The 14,250-nt window shown below is 38.5% G+C and overlaps 1 long non-coding RNA gene across 1 annotated transcript in view; it reads right to left on the bottom strand.

Annotated features, from left to right (window-relative positions):
- Positions 1-13,588, bottom strand: part of LOC126815976 (uncharacterized) — a 37,159-nt gene extending 23,571 nt beyond the window's left edge. Inside the window, exon 1 of the long non-coding RNA XR_007678151.2 lies at positions 11,456-13,588. This is a non-coding gene — a long non-coding RNA (uncharacterized LOC126815976). The remainder of the gene's footprint in view (positions 1-11,455) is intronic.
- Positions 13,589-14,250: the final 662 nt, after the last annotated feature.

The raw sequence follows: 14,250 nt of genomic DNA, 5'->3' as shown, positions 1-14,250 counted from the left end.
CAATCATCACTAATAATTGTTGTCAATACACAGTGGAAAGTCGAGACCACCATTTGTTTATTTTAAGTGTTGATGGTGAAGTGTTCCCAGGAATAAATGTATAATGTGACTAGTTTAGTGTTCCTAGACTATTGAACAAGACGTATACTAAATTATGCATGGTGTTATTCTCTAGCAGTGGTTTTCAAACACCGGTCCGTAAAAATTTCCTGCTGGTCAGCGAAACGAGACACCTGTCAATGAATAAGGAACATGTGAATATTTCCCTCTGAAAATGTCAGGACATTCTATTTCTGACATTATTGTTTATTTCATATAGCTGTAGAAATTTCATTTTATATTGAAATGGCGTTTAACGTCATCCAGATTTTCCGGCGTGGTTTCCCGCTTGTCAGTGATGCAGGACGGAGTACCTGATAAGGACAGTTGTCTAGTCTTTCGGATGGGACGAAAAATCGAGTTCCCGTGTACACATTGGCGTGAACGTAAAAGATCCCATAGCAGTTGGAATTCGATATAAGAGTAGGCCGTAGTGCCGCTGCCCGGGCAAAATTTCTCTCATAGCACACTGTATGGCGTAAGCCCGTCTTTATTAGCTCAGTCGGAGCAGAACAGTAGGACGTTAAACCCCATTTCATTAGATTTCCTTGTCGGTGACGATGTGTAATACCACTATATAAATAATGTTGTTTTGTTCATGTCTGCCTTATATGTCTTCTATTTACCAGTCAACGAGTATAAAAAGATTGAAAACCAGTGCAGTACAGAGAGAGAGAGAGAAATGGGGTTTAACGTCCACTCAACACAAACTAGGTCATTTCGGGAATAACATATGGTTTAATTTTATTTCAATAATTCGCTTGCGCATAGGGGTTTTTAGCAGTGGGAGGAAACCGGAGGACCCGGAGGACCCGGAGAAAACCTACGAGGTTGGACAGGCGACCCTACTCCTTGTCACGTACAACCGGGGATTCGAAACCACGCCGGTCGACTCAATTACAGACTTTATGATACAGCGCGCGCACGCTAACCATTCAGCCGTCCACCCCCTCATTTACAGTACAGTATTTAGCTTATTCCAGGAAGACCTTTGTCTATAAGGTTTCTATGTGACATGGGGTGCAGGTGGAGGGCGGGGGCAGCGAATGGCCAGCGTGTGCGCGCTGCATCATAAAGTCTGTCATTGAGTCAACTGGTGTGGTTTCGAATCCCCGGTTGTACGTGACAAGGAGTAGCGTTCTCTGTTTAACCTCGTGGGTTTTCTCAGGGTCCTCCGGTTTCCTCCCACTGCTACAGACCCCTACGCACAAGCGAATTATTGAAATAAAATTGAACCATATGTTAGTCCTGAAATGTGTCGAGTGGACGTTAAAGCACCTCTCTCATGTGTTAGTCCCGTAATAACCTAGTTTGTGTACTCACTCTCTCTCTCTCTCTCTCTCTCTCTCTGTGACATTACTGGTACTGAATCTATGTCATAAAATCGAAAGATTATCCCTTGTAAGTGACATAAAGCAGATACCAGACATAAACACTTTTATAGCTTCACTAATCGGGGAAAGGACCAGAGATAAGGCTACAGTGATTTCCTATACCGTTTCTTTAAACTGGTTTTCTTTTCGCCCCGGGGGAGTGGATGGCCGAATAGTTAGCGTGTAAGCGTTGTATCATAAGGTCTGTCATTGGGTCAACTGACGTGGTTTCGAGTCAACGGCTGTACGTGACAAGGAGTAGAGTCGCCTGTTCAACCTGAAGACCTCTACGCACAAGCGAATAATTGAAATAAAATTGAACCATATGTTAGTCCTGAAATGACCTAGTTTGTATCGAGTGGACGTTACTCTCACTCTCTCTCTCTCTCTCTCTCTCACTCTCACACACACACACACAGAACACACAATTTGACTTCTGATATATATATAATAAAATACGATGCTAACTTAGGAACACGGTCGGCAGAAATCTATATGAATTGATGTTCAACTATTCGTGATGGTAAAAAAAAAAATAGAATGTAGCTTCCACTCGTTGCCTCTTCTTTTAATCATTAGGGATAACTCGCGGGAAATTTGTTCCTTGAAAATGTCAATGCCATAGGTGTTGTTTCCTCACCAATCGAATTCTCCTCAACAAGTCTTCCGTATAATTAAATTTAGGCTGTAACTTGGGAGTAGTTTGAAGAGTTTATTTCGTAAATATCAAATGTTGCCTTTGATAACAAATCCCGGCTTTTAACACAGAAATTGAATTATAAAGAATAATATTTGCTAAACCAAGGCAGAGACATTGATTTGCGTCTCGTCCATGCGTGGTATTAGAATTGATTAACTTGAACTGGAATAAAACAAAATTGATATTGCATCTATTAAACAATATCGCAATAACCGACTGGGTTAGTTTTAATCCGAGTAATTTCTATACACGTATCTTAAAGTAACTAAGTCTCTAACTCAATATCATCCAAAATCTTCGACACTGAAAACACGATTTATTTGTCGGTTTAAATCAACATTGATGTTGTGATCTTACCGGGAAAAGATGGCCTTCTGATATCCAATATTTAAGACAAAATAAACATTTAACAATTGGTACACGAATCGTGTACCATAATACTTTTCATCGCTATTTGTAATAAGGGACTCGAAAAACGAGGCTAGGCATATTCCACAATTAGTCATGTCAAAAGGTGACGCTATATTCTTATCTGGAGAGCATGCCCAATAAATACTATCGGCGTAGACTGGAATAACCAGAAGCTAGAGATTGAAATTCGATTGAGAGTTTAATGTCCACTCGACACAAAAAAGGTCATTTTGGGACTAACATGCGGTTCAATTTTTTTTCAATAATTCGTTTGCGCGTAGGGGTCTTAAACAGTTGGAGGAAACCGGAGGACCCGGAGAATACCCACGAGGTTGGACTGGCGACCATACTTAATGTCACGTACAAGCGGAGAATGGAAACCAGGTCAGTTGACTCAATGACACACCTTGTGTCAACTCCTAGTCGCAGTCTGGCTTCGTGTTATATTATTACTTATAGATATTGGTCATGTCATACTGGGCATTGAGACGAAATGACATTACACATAGGTGATAGACGAATAAAACTGTTATAGCACGTAATGGTGGACATTTATAATAATACCGTTATTTATGAAAATCAATGTATTTGAGTTCAGTGGTGTGACGTCGAAGCCCAAGCTTGTATGTGATTTAGGACTAAAGGGGAGAGAGAGAGAGAGAGAGAGAGAGAGAGAGAGAGAGGGTAGGGTTTAACGTCCACTTGACACAAACTAGATCATTTCGGCACTAACATATGGTTCAATTTCATTTCAATACCCGAGGACCCGGAGAAAACTCACGAGGTTGGAAAGGTGAATCGAAGCACGCCAAATAACTCAATGACAAACCTTATGATACAAAGCGCACACGCTAATAATTCGGCCATCCAAACGCCGAAATATAATTAATGATCTAATATGTATATAGGTGTATTAATGTATGGGTATCTGTTATGTATATTGAAGATTGTATATTGACTGTATATGTTATAAACTATAAATAAACTATCAAAAAAAAAAAAGATATCCATTGCTATGTTTTATCATTGCTATGTTTTATCATTATATGTTTATCATTGATATGTTTTATCATTTATCATTGATATGTTTTATCATTTATCATTGATATGTTTTATCATTTACCATTATATGTTTAATCATTGATATGTTTTATCATTGATGTGTTTTTTCATTGATATGTTTTATCATTGATATCATTGCTATGTTTTATTATTACGTGTTTTATCATTGCTATGTTTTATCATTAATGTATTTTATCATTGCTATGTTTTATCATTGATGTGTTTTATCATTGCTATGTTTTATCATTAATGTGTTTTATCATTGATATGTTGATGTGTTTTATCATTGATATGTTTTATCATTGATATGTTTTATCATTGATATGTTTTAATCATTGATATGTTTTATCATTGATGTGTTTTATCATTGATATCATTGCTATGTTTTATTATTACATGTTTTATCATTGATATGTTTTATCATTGATGTGTTTTATCATTGATATGTTTTATCATTGATATGTTTTATCATTGGTGTGTTTATCGTTGATATGTTTTATCATTATATGTTTTATCATTGATATGTTTTATCATTGAAACTTTTTATCATCAGTTTAGTTAAATACATTTATTAATATTTTTTTTCATCACGCATTGATAGCTTTTATCTTAATTTAGTTGATATTTTGTCAATAATTCATTTGAAGATTTTTATTAATATGATTTGATATTATTTGTCATCAATACAGTTGAATATATTCATTAATATTTGCCTGAAAAAAAAATCAACACAAATTATTTTTGCGACGGAAGAAATATCTCGAAAGGGGGATGAAATATTTCTTCCAATTAATATCACAACTGGTCTACCATCATATTCAACTGGCGTGCTTTCGATTCCTCGTGGGTTTTTCTCTGGGTTTTCCTCCCACTTCTGAAGATCCCTTGAAATAAAATTGAACCATATGTTAGTTCCGAAATGTCCTTGTTTGTGTCAAGTGGACGTTACCCCCTCTCTCTCTCTCTCTTTCTCTCTCTCTCCCTCTCATCACATTGTTCAGACTACACACCAAGGTCTGCTGAGAACCGCATATCCTTATTTGAAACCAAGTGTTATTATGGAGCCCTAATAAACAGCAAGACATCGTCTACTGTTCTATATCTCTGCGTGGTGCAATAAATAATCTAGATTAAATATGGCGGAAGACGAGAAAGTAATACCCTTGCATGTATTAAGGTTAAACCTCACTGATCTCGGTCTCGTCTTTAAACTTAAAGGGACAATAACACTCTTGCTGGCTTGAAAGCTCCAGAAAATAAATAATATCTCTATCTAAGTGTAAATTATCCATTAAATCCTATTTTACTTGTCCAGAGGGTTCGAAAATATTTTTAAATCGAAGTTTCATTTGAAAAGGTTTACGTTAGACGTTTGAAACCATTATGTTGAATTTTTCAAAATTTTTAAATAAGGTGTGTTAAGATGAAATTTGTATCATCAATTAATTGAAATATTCTAAAATAGTACAATTTGTTGACCGGAATAAAGATTGGGACATATTATTCAGTTACAACAAGAGTGGTATTGAGCCTTTAAACCATGTTGGTGTGATGGACGAGAATGGGGACATTACCAACACAAAGCTTCTCTAAGGAACCGTTAAAGTAAAAAGAAATGTTTCACCTATATAAGAGAAGAAACCGTGAAACAGAATAGAACAGAACATACGAATGGTCGAGGATTGAAAGAAAGCTCAAGTAAGACTTTAATGTGAATAGGATAAACATTAGAGGTATATAGCTTAAAGGACAATATTGGTGTCAAGTCATTATAAAATTTGTGATAGAACTGGTTAAATACATCCCAAATATAACTTTAACACAGAGATCATTGCTACGGGAGATGTGTAAGAAGCACGTGAAGAAACGGGAAGTGACGACAGTGTCAGTCATATGTAATTATGGCTGACACCAATATTGTCCTTTAAATTCGGTGAAATTTGACGATATACTCGTCCAAACAAGTCAACACAAGTAAACCAATGGGGATTATCGACAGAAGAATCACCGTGTATTTATAGAATAACCAACGACATGTACATGTCTGTGTTTAAAGTGCCGCACCCTGGGCTAGGTCGGTCGGCGTTTCGACCACACAGATTACATGGGCGTTAACTGGTGCTATAAGCAGCTAACTGTTGTTATAAGTAGCTATAATTAGCTAACTGGTGCTATAAGTAGCTACCGGTGGTAAAAGTAGCTAACCGGCGTTAAGAGTAGCTAACTGGAGCTTAGAGTAGCTAACTAGTGCTATAAATAGCTAACTGATGCTATAGGTAGCTAACTGGTTCTATAAGTAGCTAACTGGTGCTATAAATAGCTAACTGGTGCTATAAATAGCTAACTGGTGCTATAAGTAGCTAACTGGTGCTATAAATAGCTAACTGGTGCTTAGAGTAGCTACCGTTGCTAGGAGTAGGCAACCGATGCTAAGAGTAGGTACCGGTGCTAAGAGTAGGCAACCGATGTTAAGAGTAGCGACCGGGTTAAAAGTAGCTAAGCGGTGCTAAGCGATGCTAAGCGGTGCTAAGAGTAGCTATCGTTGCTAAGAGTAGACAGCCGGTGCTAAGAATAGGTACCGGTGCTAAGAGTAGCTACCGGTGCTAAGAGTAGACAACCGGTGCTAAAAGGAGCTAAGCGGTACTAAGAGTAGCTACCGGTGGTAAAAGTAGCTAACCGATGCTAAGAGTAGCTACCGTTGCTAAGAGTAGACAGCCGGTGCTAAGAGTAGGTACCGGTGCTAAGAGTAGCTACCGGTGCTAAGAGTAGACAACCGGTGCTAAAAGTAGCTAAGCGGTGCTAACGATGCTAAGCGGTGCTAAGAGTAGCTACCGTTGCTAAGAGTAGACAGCGGTGCTAAGCGGTGCTAAGCGATGCTAAGCGGTGCTAAGAGTAGCTACCGGTGGTAAAAGTAGCTAAGCGGTGCTAAGCGGTACTAAGAGTAGCTACCAGTGCTAAAAGTAGACAGCCGGTGCTAGGAGTAGGCAACCGATGCTAAGAGTAGCTACCGGTGCTAAGTGTCGGCAACCGATGCTAAGAGCAGCTACCGGTGCTAAAAGTAGCTAACCGATGCTAAGCGGTGCTAAGAGCAGCTACCGGTGCTAAACGTAGCTAACCGATGCTAAAAGTAGCTAACCGATGCTAAGAGTAGCTAACCGGTGCTAAGAGTATAAATAATTATTAGTCATCAATGGGGCGGGATCAATGTCAATCATTCCCTAGCTTATAAGATCAAAAATGCATTATTATACGCTGGAAAGTATATTATTCAAAGGTAACAGTGTCGATATTCCTAGATATCTATTTATTTCATAATGAATTTAACAATCAGAGGATACACTAGTTTTCTCATTTAAACATACATCATGACGTCACATTAATAATGATGTCATTGTATTAATCATATTAAACATACATTATGCAAGAGCTAAATCTGCCTATTGCAGGCCTTTCTTTAGGCCTGAAATGTTATATAGACATTTATTAACATGAAAAGACCTTAATAAACTCTCGATGTCATCTTATGTCGGAATGTCACTGGATTTGAATCCGATTTGCCACTCAACGGTCATTGACTATTTAATCAAAAAACGGATAATCGAGACTAGGCCTAAAATTCAAACGCAAATATCTCGGTTCAGAGAGGAGCAATTTAACTGAAATTTTCAGCATATTCCCTTTACATTATTGCATTTTTAACTATTATAGTGAGAACTATCAGCTCTTTATCTAATCTCCCACAAGGCCTCTTTAACTGCAACCCCTGTGGAAAGATTTCTTTGAATTATTCAAGTATCGCAGTACACCTAGTTTGTTTGCTCTGTATTTTGTTTTTATTAAAGTTTTTTTTTATTTTGACATCAATTCGTGCCAAACATCTTCAATAAACTTGAAATGTCCGACTATCTCTGGTCTATTATCTTTTAAAAGTGATTCGACCGTTCCTTATAGACATCATTATAATGAACCGGATTTAGATTCCCTGAGCTACAATGACTGCTTTCAATTTCAATAGTAATGTAAATAGCTATTGCAATGGTGTTAGAAATATGGTTTAACGTCTACTCGAAACAAAATAGATCAAGGACAGGTTCCATTGTTTTTCAGTATTTCACTTGAGCGTAGGGGTCTTTCCCAGTGGGGGGGGGGGGGAGGCAGAGAACCCCGGAGAAAGCCCACGAGGTTCCTGATAAAGGGAAGCGAGAAATTGTTATCGCTCTTCCCACATGCGACTTTAGGTAGGGTTTTATAGAAATTTAGCTTAGGAACCAGGGCTGTATACACCATACACATATTTGACCAGAGGCGGGGAGAGAGAGAGAGAGAGAGAGAGAGAGAGAAAGAGAGATGGGTTTAACGTCCACTCGACACATACGATGTCATTTCGGGACTAACATAAGGTTCAATTTTATTTCAATAATTCGCTTGCGGGTAGGGGTATTTAGCGCGTCCGCGTTGCATCATAAGGTCTTTCATTGAGTCAACTGGCGTGGTTTCGATTCCCCGCTTATACATGATAAGGAGTAGGGTCGCCTGTCCAACCTCGTAGGTTTTCTCCGGGTCCCCCGGTTCCCCCCCCCACTGTTAAAGACACCTACGGGCTAGCGTATTATTGAAATAAAATTGAACCAAGTGTTAGTCTCTCTCTCTCTCTCTCTCTCTCTCTCTCTCTCTCTCTCTCTCATTAGACAGATCGGAGCAGACTAATAAGACGTTTCATTCCATGGTATTTGATCACCATCAATCCAGCGAAACCAACACATATCACCATATCATTTTAAAGGAAACAAAAAGAAATTCAAAATGTCGATACGACATATCATACACTTTCATAATCTATTAACCCTTATAAATTGTTCTATTCTTTGGCCCCCTGTGATCTAAACACAGCCAATCGATTCTACATCGTTCCAGAAGTCTTTGAGATTCTGATTGTAAAGACAAGCTGTGGTATTACCGACAGATTTCGTTATGAATCACACGATATCATGTTAAGCCAAACTAGGAATCAACAGTCTCTTCATCGTAAAAACACAAAATTCTCTTTGTTGGAATCTAGAGACATCAAAGAAATGAATTTAATACGCTGCCATTTTCTTTTTACATTACAATCATGTATTGACTTTACAACAATCGTGTGAGATGACGTCATCAAAAAGTGTGTATTTCCAAATGTTTGTTAATAGTAAGATTTAATCTTTGAGAGAACATCACAGATTACACGCTTACATATTTCGCCCTTTAATAAAACATTCCAGGGGCGGATCCAGTGGGAGTGTTTGGGGGTCCAAACCCAACCCTGCTCATGATCAGCTGATAAAACAATTGTAAAACAACACCCTTGATGAGACAATCGGGTGTTCGATCCCTGCATTGGTCGAGAAAGTTCATTCAGATTTTCCGGCGTGGTTTCCTCTCGTCAGTGATGCAGGACGGAGGGCCTGACAAGGACAGCTGTCTAGTCGTTCGGATGGTACGAAAACCCGAGGTCCCGTGTACACATTGGCGTGCACGTAAAAGATCCCTTGGCAGTTGGAATTCGATATAAGAGTAGGCGATAGTGCCGCTGCCCGGGCAAAATTTCCCTCATAGCACACTGTATGGCGTATACCCGTCTTCATTAGCCCAGTTTGGAGCAGAACAGTAGGACGTCTTACCCACCTAGCTACCGTCACCCCCGTTTTCTCAAATGTTATTACGTCATGTATCGGGTGTTTGGGAATGGCAGTCATATACTGCCGTGTGTACGTCATTATTTGAAATGTTAAATGTCCACATAAACTAAATAGGTCTGCGATGTTTGCACACACAAAAATGTAGCCTCGGTCATTGTTGACCCAGTTAATAAATCTAGACATTGTAGGTTAAACAGAGAGAGAGAGAGAGAGGATGGGGGGGGGAGTAACGTCCACTCGACACAAACTAGGTCATTTCGAGACTAATACATGGTTCAATTTTATTTCAATAATTCGCTTGTGCGTAGTAGGGGAGGGGGCAGAGGGCCCCGGAGAAAATACACGAGGTTGGAAAGTTGACCCTACTCCGTGTCAAGTACATCCGGGGAATCGAAACTAAGCCAGTTGACTCAATTACAACCCCCTGTAGAATAAATAAAAACAGCGTGTAAGTATTATTAGCTCACGTTGGCCATTACTAATGTGGGGGATTGGATGGCTGAATGGTTAGCGTGCGCGCGCTGTATCATAAAGTCTGTTATTGAGTCGACTGGCGTGGTTTCGAATCCCCGGTTGTACGTGACAAGAAGTAGGGTCGCCTGTCCAACCTCATGGGTTTTCTCCGGGTCCTCCGGTTTCCTCCCACTGCTAAAGACCCCTATGCGCAAGCGAATTATTGAAATAAAATTAAACCATATGTTAGTCCCGAAATGACCTAGTTTGTGTCGAGTGGACGTTAAACAACATTTCTCTCTCTCTCCCTCTAATTAAAGATACATTATGGGAGATTAGATAATAGTTAAAAACTAGGTAATGTAAAAGGAATATGCTGAAAATAGCTCCACTCTAAACCGAGATATTAGTGTTTGAATTTTAGGCCTAGCCTTGATCATCAGTACTAAAGTCAGTACGATAGAAAACATAGCCTCGATTATCCATTTTCGGATTAATGGGCATTGAGCAGCAAATCGGATTCAAATCCAGAGAAAATCCGATACATAAGATGGCATCGAGAATCGATTAAGGTCTTGTCATGTTTTGTTAATAAATGTCTAATTAATAATTTACATAACATTTCAGGCCCAAATAAAGACCTGCAATAGACGGATTTAGATCTTGCATAATGCCTGTTTAACAACCATTTTCTTTTTGTAAACACCATGTTTTACTGTAGTTGTAAATATCACGGAAACTAAAAATACATATTCGGTTTCTAATTAAAAGTTTTCGATAAAATAACATTTAAAGGGCGTAAAGCTCTAATTCAATAGTATTCACAGTCTGCGGCATTACAAACAAATCATTGATTCATTCTAATCAATAGTGGTGTTGTTATTTTATCTATTTAAGATATAGTAAACAATTTTGAAATAAAATAAAATGGAGTTTAACGTCCCACTGTTCTGCTCCGAACTGGGCTAATGAAGACGGGCATACGCCATACAGTGTGCTATGAGGGAAATTTTGCCCGGACAGCGGCACTACGGCCTACTCTTATATCGAATTCCATCTGTCAAGGGATCTTTTACGTGCACGCCAATGTGTACACGGGACCTCGGTTTTTCGTCCCATCCGAACGACTAGACAGTTTTTCTTGTCAGGACCTCCGTCCTGCATCACTGACAAGGGAGAACCACGCCGGAAAATCTGGATGAACTTTCTCGGCCAATGCAGGGATCGAACACCCGACAAGTCAGTATTTAGTCACGGTTAGTTTACAAAAAAGGGAGGGGGTTGGATGGCCGAATGGTTAGCACGTGCGTGCTGTATCATAAGGCCTGTCATTGAGTCAACTGGCGTGGTTTTGAATCCCCGGTTGACGTGACAAGGAGTAGGGTCGCCTGTCCAACCTCGTGGGTTTTCTCCGGGTCCTCCGGTTACCTCCCACTGCTAAAGACCCCTACGCGCAAGCGAATTATAGAAATTATATTGAACCATGTGTTAGTCCCGAAATGACCTAAACCCCATTTCTCTCCCTCACACACAAAAAAGGAGGTTTTGCATTGATTAATTGACGACGTGTTGTACAACGCTAAATATAAATACAGTAAAAATCCTTCTGAAATGACATGCATCCCACGTCTTCATATAATATTCATATATAAACCACCCTTATATATCGACTATATACTTACATGTCTGTGTCGAATAAACCGTTTCAAATAACATCAGTAGCACCACTCCAACATCCATCTTCTGTTTCCTAAATCCAGGTTAGAATTCAACAACAAAAATACCACCAAATATATGATAATTCCATTCACATGGCTCAGGCTTCGATTAACCTTTTACTATGCTACACACGGATTAATCACCGCCATATCTCGAGCACACTGGTCGTTTTATCGCAAGGTCTTCAGAGCAATCTTTTCAAATAATGAAAAGTTAATGTTACTAGATATTGTGACGAATTTCATCAAGCGTATTACTTCGTCTAGGTTCTGTCAATAACAACACAAGCGTGTTTCTAGAAAGACGTCCATTGAAAAATGAAAAAAAACCCAACCCAACCTAAAGTAATTTCTTCTGAAGTTCAATTCCCATTCTACTCATTTTTTTCCGTTGATGAACTTCGATAAATTCACGTGATGAGCCCAAGAGATGCGACAAAACCCTTGAAGACGAGTCATACTTCTTAATTAAAAGCGAGACGAAAGTCGCTAGCAGCCAGAGATCTTGAGAATAGCGAGAAGGAGATTTTAATTGGCCCTTTTCACAAGTTGGTCATTTACTTACAATACTCTGTAAAGATGTTTCAAAGTCCTAACACAATTATAATGATGATTTTCTTTTAGATGCCAGTCTGACCATTGGAGACAAATCAGTCTTTAATGATGGCAGCGACCACAATGGGAATACAACTAGCTTCCTTGTGTCGTATTTTTATGTTGAGCTCGCCAAATGATTATATAAATGCCAGAAATGACTTTTTAAATATTTGTTTAGAATGATCGGTTTAATATGATCCTTAAAAATGTTGGAATCGAATTACTGTTCAATTAAGACATTGTTAGAATTCCAGCAAATCTTTATAATGTGTTTACCAAATAACGGCGATTTGCTTTGCGTTTTAAACTACAGTGTTCACAGTTAATTAACTAAAGTGACACTATTTTAACACTTTTTGAATATGTGTTTCTAACGATAGTTTTTATATGATCCTTTAAAGTTGGAATCGAATCGCTGTTCAATTAAAACGCGGTTAGAATTCGAGCAAATCTTTATCATGTGTTCACCAAATAACGACGGTTCACTATTTTAACACTTGGTATCCAGGCTATTAACTATGTTCTTCTCCACATATACGAAATGAAATGAAATGATATGGGGTTTAACGTCCTTAAAAGTTGGAATCGAATTACTGTTCAATTAAGATATCATAACGGTTAGAAATTCATCTAATCCATCAAAACGGCGATTTATTTTCACAGTTAAATAACTAAAAGGTCACTAATTTTACACTTAGCACATGGAATTTTACTTATTGAGCCGGTATCCACGCTATTAAATATGTTCTCTCCAAAGCGTAAAACAAAACTCCCCATTTACGAAATGAAATGATATGGTGTTTAACGTCCTACTGTTCTGTGCCGACTGGGCTAATGAAGACGGGAACTCCTTTTAAAGACCTTAGCCACGCTATTAACGATGTTCTGCAAAGCGTAATACCAAACACTCCGTTTACGAAATGAAGTGATGTTGGTGTTTAACGTCCTACTGTTCTGTGCCGACTGGGCTAACGAAGACAGAAACTCCTTTTAAAGACCTTGGCCACGCTATTAACGATGTTTTGCAAAGCGTAATACCAAACACTCCGTGATATTGGTGTTTAACGTCCTACTGTTCTGCACCGACTGGGCTAATGAAGACGGGAACTCCGTATATCCCAATAGCAGTTGAATACAGATGACAGCTGGGGTTAGAAATTCGACTGTCGATAACCGTTTTTATATCTTATTACCAAACACTCTACTCACATTTAGTCAACACGGCATGCTCTTTAATACCGTACGTAGAAGATTTATTCAAATGTAAACACAATCAACAACAGCTGGTTCGTGCATGCGAATAGAAAAATTCTGAGGTTTTCTACTTGTTCATTCAGTTACGTTCAGTTACTAGCATATTTTACCTTTCTTTCATGGTCTCACAAAGCACAGTTTTGTCAGGCATGTTTAAGATATATAAAGTGTCTGGGTGAATTCAACCTTCTTTTTGTCGATAACGGTGAAGTACGGTATTTGAATCTGTATTGTATTCTGAACTGAATAAACCTGCTTCGTGCATTAAAATAAAATTACCAGAATTCGATCGAATAATTAAATCTATTGTAAACTTTCTTCACGAATTCAACACGGTTAGGTAATGAATTGTCCCGAGTCGTAGTTTCATCACTGTGTTTTGATATTAGCATCCCGGTCACAGCCTTAAAGGTAAAAAATAGCGTATGCTTTTACTAAATGTTTTTAAAACTGTTCATCAGCGCTGTGATGTTTTCACGTTATTAACAGTTCGGCAATTCATTCATTTATAATGTTTTTAAAACTGTTCATCGGCGCTGAGATATTGTTATCCTTTAAGCACAACAGTTCGGCAATTCATTCATTCACAATGTTTTTAAAACTGTTCATCGGCGCTGAGATATTGTCACGCTATCCTTTAAATACAACAGTTCGGCAATTCATTCATTACAATGTTTTTAAAACTATTCATCGGCGCTGAGATATTGTCACGTTATCCTTTAAGCTCAATAGTTCGGCAATTCATTCATTCACAATGTTTTTAAAACTGTTCATCGGCGCTGATACATTGTCACGTTATCCGTTCGGCAATGCCTTCATTCACAGTTCTCTATAAATGCCAACTGTGATATATACATCTACACCAACCGACTTTTCTCAGGAGAATATTATCAAGTTGTCTGAACCCT

Source organism: Patella vulgata, chromosome 3, assembly GCF_932274485.2.
Source record: "Patella vulgata chromosome 3, xgPatVulg1.2, whole genome shotgun sequence".
Taxonomy (NCBI): Eukaryota; Metazoa; Mollusca; class Gastropoda; family Patellidae; genus Patella; species Patella vulgata.
This window is presented reverse-complemented; position numbering and strand designations above follow the sequence as displayed.